This window comes from Propithecus coquereli, unplaced genomic scaffold (genome assembly GCF_000956105.1).
Source record: "Propithecus coquereli isolate 6110/MARCELLA unplaced genomic scaffold, Pcoq_1.0 Scaffold228, whole genome shotgun sequence".
Taxonomy (NCBI): Eukaryota; Metazoa; Chordata; class Mammalia; order Primates; family Indriidae; genus Propithecus; species Propithecus coquereli.
Window position 1 is genome coordinate 1,994,817 of NW_012147819.1, and position 14,248 is coordinate 2,009,064.

A 14,248-nucleotide genomic window follows, 5' to 3' on the forward strand; every position below is an offset into this window, starting at 1 on the left:
CATCCAGGTACACCAGGAAGTGGGCCCAGCCTCAGTTCAGCTAGGAGGCTTTGGATGAAATCCTCCCTGGGTCTTGATTTTCTTTTATATAAAATTAGAAGATTTTTGGTTAGCCATTTCCGGTTTTTGTTTTTTTTTACAACTTGATTTTGTTTTTCCCAAAGAAGATAGGTCTACACAGTGATTTTCTAAAAATTAGCTTTTTAAAAATGTATAATATCATCATTATAAATATTGGCAAATTTGGAAAATCAGATAAGTACAAAGAAAATAAAAATTGTTCATTTTTCTATTTCTCAGAGCTAACTGCTGTTGATATTTTGGTGTAGCTAGTCCGGAAACAAACACACACATTATATATAAAATATACATTGATTTTGGTAGCCTTGACAGATTTGCGGGGTGGTAGTGAAGGAAATCTTCATTCATTTAGAGCCTTCTTTGGAAAAGCCCTGTGTTAAAGTTTAATTTTCACAACTGGTGAGATGTGTATTTTTGTCTCCATTTTATATATGAGAAAACCAAGATTCAGAAAGATTGAGTGGCTTTCCCTAGGTTCCTAGTGAATAAATAACCAAGGCAGGGTAAGAGCCGAGCTCCATCTACAGGAAACACCCAGATTATCTCCAGCCCACCACGCCGTTTCCACCACTCTCGTCGGGAAAAGGAGTCTGGCATTAAAAGCTGTACTCCACGCATAAGTAAATACATTTTTACTAAAATTAAATATATTGTGGATCTCTGAAAATTCAAATTCAGATAAAGTCTATAAGACATTCAAAAGGGTTTGTTTTTAAGTCTATAAGACATTCAAAATGGTTTGTTTTTCTTCTCTATTTCTAGAGAATGTCTTTTCTTGGGCAAACTTAAATTCAAATTTTGGCAAAAATACCTACATGGAACTTTTTCATGAATAGAAGAAAGGCAATTTTTTATTGAATTTGGAAAGCACATACCTAACATCAATACTGATTGGCAGAAATAAAGCAAAACTTTCTTTCCTACTTTAAAACTGTCATTTAAAATGAGTTGCTAAAAGTGGAGTCAGAATTAGTACTTTTGGTAAAGTCTCTTGTGTTCAAGTGCTATGCAGGTTCTTAGGTATTTGAACCACATATTCTAAGGTAAATGATCTGACAGCTGCCCTAGAAATGTATTAACTACAGAAAGAGGAGGAGACATGCACAAACTAGCCATTAGCTGGTGGAAACCCCATGGGGACCCATGGGGACTCTTTTAGGAACTGAACTGCAATATGCTTGAATGCTAGGGTTGAATCTGTCACTTAAAGAGAATCTAGATTTAGGAAAAGACATCATTATGTAGGCCAAACTGAAGTATTTGAGCCAACAATGGGCATTTTGTAAAAAAGTTCTTGCCATTCCCCAACATTCCATAAAGAAAGTTAAGTGGTGATGGTGAAGAGAGCAGGGTAGGATGCGGGGCTGACTCCTGGTCCGTCCTGTGCAGTGCTCTGAATTAGCCCCTTCCTTTCTAGGTCTAGGGTTTCCCTTCAATGAAACCCAAGATACAACATTTTCTGCTACCTTCTCAGCTCTCACTGTCACTGGCGTGTTTTGAGAAGATGGTATGTACCCGTTCCTCTACACGGTGAATTCCTAGAGAGAATATTGCATAAACATCAATGGTCATATGCTCTTTACACCTTCCTTGTCCCATGGCTAGGACAGGGAAACCCATGTTGGGGATGTTCAGGAAGCAATCCCCCTTCCAGAGTTTGCTCAAGTGGTGGCTTACTCCACAGGTGGGAGAGTCAGCCTGGTTATCCCTTCATCTTCTTGGCTGCAAATAACCTTGCCCATGTCCCACTTTCTGCAGATTGAAACTAATATTTATGTTGTAGCTCAAAGGGATTTAGTCAGGCCTAATGAGATCAGTGGTGTAGCAGCTTTGGCACTTGTTGGGTGGAAGACATTATATAAATATGCCATCATTTTCATTAGGATTATTTTCATCATAATTTTATGCTAAACACAGCTGTGGCAACATATGCTTTAAAGATTTAAATAAACATTCCTAAATTTGTGAAACCTGATTCACTTTTGCCTAATTTGGCTAAATTTGCCATCATTTTGAAAATTCTGAAGGCAAGCCTTTCAATTCACAAAACCTCCCCCCATGGCCAGGGTTTATCCACTGACAAGCACAATTTTCTTTTGTAAATTCTTTAAACACAGCAAAATTGTCCAAAGTGATGGCCTGGTAATTTGGAGGCGGGCCCCCTCCTAGGAACTGTGTGAGGAGAGGATCACTTACAAAAGGAAGACATGGGCCTTCCCCCAGCCTGCCTGCCTCCTACACCAAAGCCGGATTCCTGGAAAAGCAGAACAAATCAAGGAGGCTTAAGTAGTTTTTTGTTTGTTCGTTTGTTTATGTGTTGTAACTTGGAGATCGAATTGTGGCCTGTCTTTAGCAGTTCAAAATATTGGCCATGAGCCACTTGTATTTGGGGCCATATCGTTAACGGTTTACTTCACCTTGCTCCAGGACTAAGTGTGTGGTGAGCTAGCTGCACAATTTAAATGATCCCAAACATTGAATCACTTGTGCCCTGAGTGAGTTACACGGAACCAGCCTTAGACAGAGTTATACCAGCAAAAACAACTCAAACTTTCTTTGGCCCTTTCTCCAAAGACTGCTGGTCTTCAAGGGCTCTGAGTGACAGGACCACAATTCTCAAGGTTCTTTTGCTGCAATGCAGATAAGTAACCAGATAAATCAGGGCCCATCAGAAGACTGCATACTTTGGCCTTTTCCAATGTGCCTATAATTGAACAAACTCAGTGTCAAGGCAGTGATTAGTTAGGTTCACAGCCCTACCATTGACTCCTTACTTATTTTTACACAAAATCATTCTCACTCTCTAGTATTTTGCATAAAATAGTATTTTTGCATAAACTAATATTTTTGTATAAATTGCCTACCTTGGTTTTATAATATTCCACACTATCTCCAATTGCCTCAGGGTTGAAAATTTTAAGACTATTCTTATTCAATTTATTAGAAGAACAAATATATGTCCCAAAATACTTTGAGGGAGAAGCATTTTCAAGCCAAATATAATAGTTTGGGATTATCTGGCATAATGTGGCAATGGTAGTGATGACCAACTTTAGAGCTCTTACCCATAATTGAGGCTTCAGGGAGTGGCCTGGGAAATAGTCACCCAGAAAAAAAACATGCTTAGGAAGGTGAAGGTGAAACATTCTTATCAGGAGACAAAGAAAAGAGAATTTGCTTTTCTCCATAAAGCTAATGCTGTTTTTTAAGCCAAAGAATCTCAAACCTCATGAAAACACTACCTCATTATCTCATTCTGTGGATTGAGGGGACAGCCAGGAATGTCTAAGTTAACAAATTTGCTAGGTGATTCTGTTGGCAGTGGTTCCTGTAATTACAATTTGAGAACAACTGCTTTAAATGTCATCTCTTCTAAACCAATTCCCAGTGAGAGTAACAGGAAGTCAGTGTTCTAGAAGACACCAGCTGCGTTGTTCTTAGAGACACCCGCTCCCGACTCTCCCTTTGTTCCCCCACCCAAGAGGAGGAACTGAAGGCAAGAATATGAAATATATCCCTGGAGATTCCAAGAAATATCTGGATGGGCTTTTGGGGCAGGGAGAGGTGAGATAGGTCCTGCTGTTACCTGACTGTCCTGCAGTGAGCGCCGCTGTAATTCTGGCCTTTGTGTGGTGCGAGCCTACTGGTGCTGTGGTGGGCTGAATAATGCCCCCCTCTCTATCCATGCAGATGTCCATGTCCTAATTCCTGGAACCCGAGAATATGTTACCTTAAATGGAAGGGGGACTTTGAAGATGTGATTAAGTTAAAGACTTTAAACTGGGGAGAGTATCCTGGATTCTCTGGGTGGTTCCAGTGTAATCACAGGGCCACTTATAAGACGGAGGGGAGATAGGAGTGTCAGAGGCAGAATATAAGGCATTGTGATGACCACTGTAGAGATAGAGAGAGAGAGAGAGAGAGAGAGGGAGAGAGAGAGAGAGAGAGAGAGAAAGAGAGAGAGCCTCTAGAAGCTAGAAGAGGCAAAGAAATAAATTCGCCCTTTAGCCTGCAGAAGAAATGCAGCCCTGCTGACCTATTTTAGACTTCTAACCTCCAGAACTATAAGAGAATAAATTTTCAATGTTTAATGCCACTAAGTTTGTGGTAATTTCTTATAGCAACAATAGAAAAACTGTATTGGGGGAGTCCCCAAAACTACCCTCAGGCTCGATGATCACTAGAAAGACTCATAGGACTAAGAAGAGCTGTTACTCTCATGGTTCTAGCTTATTACAGCAAAAGAATACTGATTAACATCAGTTAAAGAGAAGGGCACACGGGTGTTCACCATAAACCAGATGTGTCAGCCTAAACTATTCAATCCGCCTGGTGCAGTGTGGCCTGAGGCCTCAGGCATAGAAAATACTCTTATTGGGGAGCATGTTCAAAGGGCTCAGAGGTTATCTCCAAGGAGTTGCTTGTTCTTGCAGATCTTCTATTTAGACATTGTCAAAATACTGAGGCTAATAATAATGCCTACCTCACAGTGGTGAGGGAGGGGCTTGAAGAATATACTGTATTTAGAAACACTTTTAAAACATAAAGTATAATTATAGTCACTATCATTATGATTCCAGATTACTAATTCAGAGTGACAAATTAAATGAGCAACGAATTGGGAAATGGGAGGCTGCCAATGCCATTAAATACCCGGGAGCCCTTGGGAGCCTCCCTTAGCCTCAGGCCTCAGCCTGTGAAATAAGGGATTGCTCCAGATGGGTGGTTCTCAACTGGGATATTTTGACACCAAGGGAAGGTAGAATCACTGTTAGGTAGCTAGAAATTTTGCAATCCCTATAGTTTATAGAAACTGTGGATTTATCCTCAGGATTTATCCTACATGTGAATATCATCAGAAGAAAGGGGAAGATGACTGGTATGGATAATTGGTGAGGTCCACCTTGCTTTAAAAACTTTATCCGTTATGTTTGATATGTTCCACCTAAAAAGATGTCGAAGTGTACAACATATCACAGAATGGTTTTGGCCAAACACATTTCAATGTAAAACATTCAAGATTATACTGAATGGCACGTTAATTTGGGAAAATAAAAATTATGTTCAATTCTACTTTTGCTGGGTTTTTGTATTTTTGTTTTCTATCTTGTTTGTTTGTTTTTGGCAATGGTAAACTTCTGCTCATATTAAGTTTTTCATCAGTTCTGCCTTGCAGATCTTTTTCTGATTTTCAAATGCCTTGCCTCAAATATTTCAAGCAAAGCCAAGAGAGAATTAAAATATTCAGTTGGGATAATCCATAGTTGTGGAAGTGGCCAACATTTCCACAGTTATAGAGTTATAGAAGTGTAGTAACATTTCAGATGCTCAAAAAATTCATTCTATTTGATTTTTTTGTTTGTTTCTGTTTTTGTTTTTTTGGTAAGTGTAGCTATAATCTGATGTTCAGGAAATTCATAAGGTTTCAAGTTCAAACACTGAATATAGAATATGAATGCCTCCAAAGAAGATAGGATGTATGTGTGTGTTTGTGTGTATGTACACACACATACACACATATATGTACATATATATACACATATATACACAGTATTTTCATTCCAAACCCTCCTAGCTAAATATCCATTGTGTTTTCACCACAGACACAAAATATATAGCAACATCTCTCAGAGTGAAGAGCTACCTACTGTTCCTACCCCACTCAATTCCATAATCTCTTTGTTTCCTCCTTGTTGTGACCTTTTGCTTTCTTATTTAATGTCTTTGTTTGCATTAGAAAAATTGATTGAATGTTTTGGATCTATACAGATGATGGGACAATTAGAGAGTGTATTAATGTAAAATAAAATTTAGGATGAGAATTCATTCAGGTGTTCACTTTAAAAAAATCAGACAGGCTGCAACATTGTTAGGCATGGAGCAGCATGGGGCACAAGTGCCACGAACGCAATGGTGAACTAGAGCTAGGTTTTTAGCTTTAAGAAACTCACAGCTGGGTGGAGAAGCCAGACACCAATAAATGCAACATACTGTGAGTGGGGTAAGAGCCCCTCCCTGGGGGTCACATGCAATATAATTATCTACTGGTCTGTCTCCCTCCCTAGGTCATGTGTTCTTGGAAAACAGGAACTACATCATGTCTTCTATTAAGGTACCCACATTCAGCAAAATTCCTGGCATTCAGTGGTGCCTCAATAATGGCTGTCGGATCAAATGTGCAGAGCAGGATGGGAGCAAGGAGGAGGGAATGGTCCCTTCACCTGAGGAGTTGAGAAAAGGCTTTCTAGAGGTGGTGACATTTGAGGCACACTGGGTGGAAAAGAGAATGGGCATTTCAGGTGGGAGACTAGCAAGGACACAGGCACAGAGGGAAGGAAGAACACACAGGGCTGATGAACCAGATGGCTCATGCTGGGGAGTTCTGGAGATGAGGCTGAAGCAAACACTGGGGTCAAGTTATCAGGGGCCTATCTGGAGATTAGATCGAAGCATCAGGGAGATCCTTTCCTGAAAACTTCATAACTTAATTTAAGCAATAAATATTTATCAAGTCAAGAACATTTTATATAAGATTGCTCTTTTCTCAAGAGTGTTTCCTTTGATTTAAGGTATTTCTGGAGACCATCGTTGTTATCTATTGCAGTGGTTTGTGACTTTAGCATGTCAATTAAGTAACCAAATATTCACACAAGTTTAGAATTGCAACTGTGATAGCCTATAATTGGGGGATTTGGAAGAAATCCTTCTTAATCTGAAATCTGAGTCAAAGAGAGAAGAGGGAAGAGCAGAGAGAAGAGAGTCAGCAGGGAAAGTTGTGAAGGGTTAGAAAGGCCAGTGGCAGTGGGCTGGGTTGGAGGGGAGGGCAGAGGATACTCGCTGGGGCTGCCAGAGTAAGGAGGGACCAGACTCGAAGGGCATTGAGGAAGGAGTTAAGGTCAATGGTGTTTATTATATTAATAAGAACAATAGGACACCATTGAATGTGGTAAAGAGTGATAGGATTTTGTAGAATTGCATTTGGACAGAGATCACTTTATGGTGGGGAGAACAGGTAAGAAAGGTAATAAATTGGACATGGGGAGAACCATCGTACCATAGTCAAGGTGAAATATGGCAATTGACTGTGGTAGCCGTAATTGGAGAGAAGTGGATGGATAGGAGAGATATTTAGGAGGCAAATCAACAGTGCCCAATGATGTATTGGATGTGGCAGGGTGGGTGGAAGAGAAAGGTGTCAAGGATAGTTGACTCTAATAGATTTCTGGTGTGTGCAACTAGATTTTTGTTGTGCAGTCATGGAAATAAGAAACATTGGAAGATGACCAGGGCTTTTGTGAGGTAGTAGAGAGAGGGGAATCTTAGTTCAGTTTTGTATTAATCCATGTTGAGTTTGAGGTGCCTTCAAGGCATCCAAGAGGTGACATTAAGAAGGCAGTGGATTTAAAAGTCTAGAACGCAGAGAAGAGGTTTGGGATGTAGTCATAGATTTGTGGGTCATTGGCATATAGGTTTTAACTATGAGTGTGATGACCTCACTTTGGGATAAAGTGTTGAATGAGAAGAGATGGTAACAAAATCCTTACGATTCCCCAAAGAGGTAAAAAACAAAAACAAAACAAAACCCCCAAAACAGATGCTTGTATGGATGCAAAAACCCCTCAGGAAGGTTGAAATTTTAGATAAGCTTCATCTGATGAGTTGATAATATTAGGGGAATTGGTTTTAAACAAAATAATTTTAGGGTAACTATGGAGGCACAATACTAGATATTGCTAATTATGAGGTCATTGCACTTGTGGACGAAAAGAAATGGTAAAAATCTGACCAGGAGGTAACAAAGAAAACGGAGAAGAGGGAAAGGAGTGAAAACATGTTTTGAAGGTAGAATCAACAAGACTAGGTAAAAAATTGGATCTGGGACAGAGAGAGAAAGAGGACCCTTGAATGGCTCTGAGGATCCCTGGCGTAACTGGAAAGAAGGTGATATTACAGTGAGCTGAGAAAGGGAGGAGGAGGAAGAGGAAGCTTGTGGCAACAGCACTGCTTTGATACACTGGGTTTAACGTACCTGTGAGAGAGCCTCGTAAGAGACCCACCTGATCCCTGGAAGTAAGCGTGCAGCCGGGACAGAGGTCTAGGATGGAGATACGAATTGGGAGTTGCAGGTTTGGGCAGGAGGAAGAAGAGGCCATGGGCGACTGGAAAAGCAAAGTGGCCATTGTGACTGGGGAAGGTAGGGTGGGAGGCCGCGTGGCTGGGAAACGCCTGAGCACCCAGATTGGCCACGTGTCAGACACGGGGTGGGTAATTCAGAGCTAGTGGTGACAGTATACACAGTAGTGAAGCATCCAGCTGGCAGAGAAGGGACACTGACTAAAGTAGAGTCAGGGTCCTGCTCCCTTTTCTCCTGCCGGAGGTCTTCATGAAGAGAATAGCCCCTAAGCTGCCTCTCAGCATTCCTTTGAAAGTCAAGGCCTTAAGCAAAACCACAGTAAATTTATGGCAGAAACTTTCTCCCCAGAAACAGCCACTTCATGAAACCGCCCGTCCAACGAAAGCTGTTGGATTTCCGAGGGTGATGATGAGCCCTTTGTGTGGCCTCCCGGGTGCAGTAGTCAGCCACAGTGCGCGGACAACTGGGTGTGGGCCATTGGGCTTTCGAGCGTCTGTTCCATGGGTTTTTATACTGCATAGGTTCTCCAGGTGGTAGTCTACACATCTGGGCATTTAACACATTAACTGCCATGTGAGTTGTATTTAACTCACACTAATTTTGAGCCCAGGGCCTCATGAAACATGTGAAGACTTAATTCTCTGAAACCAGTTCAGTAAGTATAGCGTAAGTCACATGCAACTCAAATGTGTACAGTATAAAAATTGATTCTAGTGCCGCGTGAGTTGCATATAAGTCACCCACAGAAAACAATAAAAAATAACAAATTTTTCATTAAATTAGAAAGGATCGTTTTGTTTTTGAAGTTTTTATTCTATTTTTGTACTAAAACACCATGGCCCCAGGGAACAATCTTTTTTTCTAGTGTGGCAGTCAGTGTGTTAATTAGTGGTATGTTTAAAGTGTCAGTGTTGTCTGTCTATTAATAAATACAGAAGAACTCAGAATCTGAATTCTACGGGGACACCACAGCCCTAGCCAGCTCCTTTATTGTGTCCCATTTTTGTGTCTGCAAAGGAGAAGCAGAGACTTGAGTCTCCAGGGGATGGGTCAGAAGTTAGTAATGTCAGTGGAGTGCTTAGATCATTCCAGAGTGAAATGACCAGATATGGCAAGCCTCTGGATCATATACAGTGCCCGTTCGGCGAGTGCCCGGGAAGATGGGTCCCAGGCGCTGCTGTTCAGCGGTGAACTGAAAACAAATCTTTCAGCTTCTCATTACAATAGCACGACAAAAAATCTTGGATCCATTTTGAGCCTCCGTGTAAAAACTAAAAGCATGTAGACTTTAAACGTGTTTAAAATATTAAAAGTCTATTAAAGCCCAAACTGCAGAAGCTTATAAAGTAATATACAGGCAGTTATTTGAAATATTCTGTACAAGTCTGACTGATCACCTGCCAATACCATCTCTGATTTCGTCCAGCCCACACTGGGCCCCAGGCAGCGGCTCCATCCTGAGGAGTTCAGCAAACAGGCTTGGCAAATGGTCCCTTCGAAATCAGCCAAATGCAGTTTATATTAAATGTACTTCCCATGAAATTACACAAAGACATTTTGATGGAATTCTGCATGGGTCAAAATCCAATGTAACTAAACGTAAAAGGCACAATATAACATGTTTAGGAAACAGGGCAGTTTTGATATGTGTGTCTTAATGTCCCCATGTTGATCACACCCAAATGTGGTTGACATGAACCGTTTCATAGATGAGTTTCTTGGAAAGCAGAAGTAATGTTGAAAATAAATTCAAAAATCCTTTGGGGTCCCTTACTACCTGTCTTGTCTTATCTCTTTTGATTTCTTGCTGTTAATTCCACTTTTAAGCTACTATGTGCTTTTGCTCTGGGCTTTCTCTGACCTTTGTTGTTTAGATTTCCTGCACTCTCTGGTTTCTGACTGTACTCTTCTTTCTTGCTATGGTATACATCTGCCCCTCTCTCTTAACCCGGCACAGATACATGTGGGTGTATAGTTTTATTTTACTATTAGGATTGGGAGTATAGTTTTAAATCTATTTGTGTAGGCTTTTAGAAATGCAGTCAGCTTTGTATATATATTATTTGATAATGGTCATTAAAGTAAGGACCTATGACCCTGCAAGTCCAGGACGATCAACTTGAAATAAAGATGCGAGGCAAGGAGAAAACAGGGAAAAGTGTTAGGGTTAGGGAACTTAATCACTTCCTTTTGTTATTTAAAGCACCAGAAAACATCAATCATTTTGCTGCCAAGAATTACATAATAGTCTGATTTATAGATGTGATTTGCATTTTAAATTTTATAAATGAGCACCAATAGCTGAGATTTTAAATACTACAAATTTTAAGTTATTTGAGGTTTTCCAGCTTTTATCTCTGGTAAGTATAGGCATGGCCTCATTAATATTAATAACAACTCTCCTACTTGCCTGACTGTGGGATGTGACATATTGTAGAGTCTCCATCCTAAATATTTCTGGGAACCCCATGGGTGGTAATTGGAGCTCATAAATGAATCCTGGTTGTGGTCCGCACTCAGGAGAACTGAGGCAGGATTTTGCCACCTTGCCACTCCCCTAGCTTCTGCAGGTTTGTGGCAATCTTTGATGTTCTTTGGCTTGTAGAAACAACACACTGATCTCTGCCTTCTCATGTTGCGTTATCCTTACATGTGTCTGTGTCCAAACTCCCCTTTTGTGTAAGGACACCAGTCATATTGGATTAGGGGTCACCCAATTCCAGGCTGATCTCATCTTAACTAATTACCTCTGTAGCAACCCTATTTCCAAATAGGGTCACATTCTTAGGGTTAAGACGTCAACATATGAATTTTGAGGGGGTGGTGTGTGATGCATAATTCATCCTAACACAAATATTTCTTTAAAGATCAGAGGTGCAAAGTAATTAGTGAAGGGACTCTAATACGTTCTAAATTCTCTTCGACAAACACTTAAAAATTAAAAATAGTGTTTTTTAATTAAAAAATTTGTTTAAGTTCTATTTTATTTTTAATGGACAAATAATAATTGTATATGTTTATGGGGTACAGTATGTTTTAATACATGTACACATTGTGGAGTGGACAAATGAGGTTAATTAGCATATCTATCATCTCAAATATTTACCTTTTTGTGATGAGAACATTTGAAATCCTCTCTTGTATCTATTTGAAATATATACTACATTATTATGAATGTTATCAAGCAAATGGGCTCACTGCCCAGTGTGCATAGCAGCCAATACTATGGCACTGACTTCTAAGAAAATAAAGGCTTTATTTATTATAACGCTGTCCAGCAAGGAGACAGGAGATGCAGCTCCAATCTGCTTCCTCGATTTGGGATCTGGGGCAAGCTTCAAAGGGTCAGAGGGCAAGGGAAAGGATTGGGAATGTTGGCTTGGCAAGGTCTGATTGGAGGGTTTCAAATTTGATCATTTGCAATGAGCTATATTAAGGCAGATTTTAGCCCCGATATTTGGGGCCAACAGACCTCTTGCTTTTGAAAGGTTTCCAGCATTCAGGTTCCAGTCATGGTCCCAGTTTCTTGGTTCCACAGGGAGGAATTGCTGGTTCCAGGTGTTGTAAGAGGTCAAAGCCTTTTCTATATTTCACATGCTCAGGCTACATAACTTGCAGTTTGGGCTCTGTTATACCTATCAGGTAACTTAACATTCTGTTATCAACACAGTAGACCTAGTTTGGGCTAGTCCTGTGGTTTCGTTAACTGTGGTCACCATTCTGTGCAGTCGGACACCAGAACACAAAATTTCAGTTAGATAGGAGGGAAAAAACAACTTTTTTTCTTTCCTGATTCTATTTCTCTCCTTCATCTGTTTGTGACAGACTGGGTGGAGTCTCTCCCTTAGCTCCAGCCAGCAGGTGAGAGGTCTTGAGATTAGAAGTTAACAGTCTCGGGCTGGTGCTATAGCCAGAGAGTTCAGACAAATCCATATTCAGTTAACATGGTGGTTTTCAGTATAAGTACGATCAGAAAGAACAAAGATTCTTGGATTATTATTTCCTAAGTTACTCAATAGGAGATATACTCCTTCTCTACATGAGGCTATTCTGTAGAGAAGGGTTTTTCTCGGGAGGAAAATTAATACACACTGTAGTGGGGTGTGAGAAAATGGACCCAGCCCTTACTAGTGGTAAGACAGCTGAAACTGACAACCTCATCTCCCCCACACCCCACCTCCTTTGTGATATCAGGGCCCACCTTAGCACCTTCACAGCTGCAAAAAAGGTCCTCCGTCATCACTTGACCAGAGCCTGAGATGCTGGCTTGTAAGACCAAGAAAGGGCCAAGGGCCAGGTCTCATATCCATGCTGTCAGATTGACAGGGATGGAGTTTTCTGGTGGAGCGAAGTAGAGACACTAGAGAATAAAGCTTGAATTAGGGCTATGGGAAGAGGGCAGAGGGGAGTGACTGATGAGGCAGAGCGAGGCAAGGAGCAAGATGGCACTGTGCAGAGTACCTGAGGCCATCGCTCCTTCTGGGCAGCCCCTCTTCCACAGCCATCACTTTCTCTGAATTCCAGTCCCATCTTTTGCCCCTTTGGGCTTAGAGGTAGTAATGGCTTCCCTCTATTGCCGATTTCTGGCTGCTTCACTATCCCCCATAGTTCCTCTAACATTGTTCACATCTTTGCAAAGTGTCCCTTGATTAACACATTGACTGCCATACTAGAAAAAAAAGTTTTTTCCTTGGGGCCATGGTGTTTTATTATGCAAATAGAATAAAAACTTTGAAAACAGAATGATCCTTTATAATTTCATGAAAAATTTGTTATTTTTCATTGTTTTCTGTGCGTGAGTTATATGCAACTTCAAAAATAGTTCATGTGGCTCCCAAGGTAAAGAGATGTGCAAGTTATATATGCTTCACGAGACCTCAGGCTTAAAACTAGTATGAGTTAAATGCAACTCACATGGCAGTTAATGTGTTAAATGTGCCTTCTGGTTGTACCTTCTGGTTCCTGCCTGTGTTCAGGCCACACCTCTCCCAGGAGGTTTTACGTTTCTGGAAGGTAGAGATAGATTAAGTCTTGCTCACCTTTGAATCTACAGAGCATTGAATGCAAAGCCTTGTGAAAAACAAGGTGAAGGCAGGAAAGGAAAAAGAGTAGGAGTGGACGAAGAAAGAAGAGTAAAGAAAGAAGAAAGGAAGGAAAGGAAAGCACAGGGAAAGGTAGAAGCATGTCAGAAAGGTGGTATAACACAAGAATGGGGACCCAACTCATTTCCCCAGATTGTGCTCTCTGCAAAACAGCCAGGAAGCTGCCCAAGCTGCCCTCTTGTTAGGCCCTGCACGGACAGACCTTTCTTACTGACTGCCCCACCTGGCTCCTCATTCTGCAAAATGCCTTTACTGCCCTGACAGCTGCCATGCAGGGCTGGGAGAGAAGCCTGGGCTTCTCCCCCAAGTAGAGGCCCAGGAACCTCCACTGGAAGCCCAGTCAGTGCTGCAGGATGCCAATCCCAGCAAGCTGGGCTGCGCTGGGACAGCAGCCACAGGCCTTCTAACTACAGTCACTGTGCTCCTACTGTATGCAGACTACTGTGAGATTTAAGGGTAGAAAGACATAGAGGAGAGTCCCTACCCTCAAAAAGTGTGTTGGCCCCATCCAGAGTCCATGGAACAGGTAGAGGGAGCATTTACAGAGCATCACATCAACCTAAATGGGTGAATTAGAAAACCCAAGTGAAATAGTATGAGGCAAGTGAAGTGCAGAGTGCAGATGGAAATAGTCATGCAGGATGACTCAGAAGGACTGGCTAGATTTTTGAGCCATGTTTGTGGTGAGAACATTGAACCAGGTAGCTTGGAAAAATATATTACAAAGCAATCAATCAATGTCAAGCACTGTCCTCAGGAATGTGGGTCTCTGGGTCCTCTGAGGATGCTCTATTGCTGGTAGAATAAAAGCTCTTATGTAAGGATGTGTTCAAAGTTCAGTGTGGATGCTTTGCATTTTATTTTTTCTTAGTTTGGCAACCTCCACAAATAATGGTACACAGTAGAATTGAAGAGATTGGAAATTCACCTC